This window comes from Pteropus alecto, unplaced genomic scaffold, assembly GCF_000325575.1.
Source record: "Pteropus alecto unplaced genomic scaffold, ASM32557v1 scaffold103, whole genome shotgun sequence".
Taxonomy (NCBI): domain Eukaryota; kingdom Metazoa; phylum Chordata; class Mammalia; order Chiroptera; family Pteropodidae; genus Pteropus; species Pteropus alecto.
In genome coordinates, this window is record NW_006436288.1 from 856,807 (window position 1) to 857,598 (window position 792).

Genomic DNA, 792 nt, shown 5'->3' on the forward strand with positions numbered 1-792 from the left:
AGACTGCCCCTAACTCTCTATTCCAAACCATCTCATCCTAGGCTTGTGGCCCGTGCTTCTATCCTCTTGCCTCACACCAGTACTCTGCCCAGCTTTCAACTCACAGCTTTTCATTCAGCTCTGTCCCTGGAGACCCTCTCAGGGTCCAGGCTTGCTCTTTGTTCAGGAGACAAGTTTGGACAGTGATCATGTTATTCTTTTCACCAAAAGCAACATCAGTTCCCATTGCTTATGAATAAAACAGATTTTACTTTTTTTTAGCATGCCATTGATGGCCTGCCAATGTTGGATCCCATCCCCCAATGATTACCACTACCAATATACCCTTATAATCTTCTTGACACTTTTCTCATCCTTCAAGATCTGACTCATATATCACCTCCTCCATGAAGACTTCCTCTTTTACCTTTTTACTCCATTTTTGTAGTGTGTTCTTCTATGTATTGCTTTCTACCTCTGTAGTTTTTTGTGCACATGCTGTCTCCCTGTCTAGGGTGTATACTCCCTAAATACAGAGATTGTGACAGTTATCCTTTTACTCCCCATGCTTCTGAGAATAATGACTTGGGGGTACTTTATACATGCTAAGATCACATTATTCTACTTCTTAAGACCTCCTAATGCCCCAGTGGATTCCGTATCACTCAGTTAATGACAGAAAACCTACATAGGCCTGCATGGTCTTTCATGATCGGATGTTCCTGTTACCACCCTCCCCTTACTTCTTGCTGTTCCTCGAGCACATCAGACAAGACCCCACCTCAGAGACTTTGCATGTGCTGTTCCCTTGGT